Below are 225 nucleotides of genomic sequence, written 5' to 3'. Positions count from 1 at the left end.
GATGAGGTGTGGCTCAGGGCAGTGGGGGTGTGGGTGTTTTTCCCTTGCTCCTTTGATCACTCGATCTGTGTGTATGTGTGTGTGTGTGTGTGCTTTGCGCCCGCACTGGCGTGAAAGGCGCGTGTGCTTAGCAAAACCCGGCGCGGTCAGCAATGGAGCGATGGACTAACAGGACGCAAATTTTAAAAATGAACCCAAAGGTTTCTTGATATGGTAGGTCGGGTT

The sequence above is a fragment of the Volvox carteri genome (assembly GCF_000143455.1).
Source record: "Volvox carteri f. nagariensis unplaced genomic scaffold VOLCAscaffold_49, whole genome shotgun sequence".
Classification (NCBI taxonomy): domain Eukaryota; kingdom Viridiplantae; phylum Chlorophyta; class Chlorophyceae; order Chlamydomonadales; family Volvocaceae; genus Volvox; species Volvox carteri.
The sequence above is the reverse complement of the archived record's forward strand: the minus strand, read 5'-3'. Positions refer to the sequence as shown.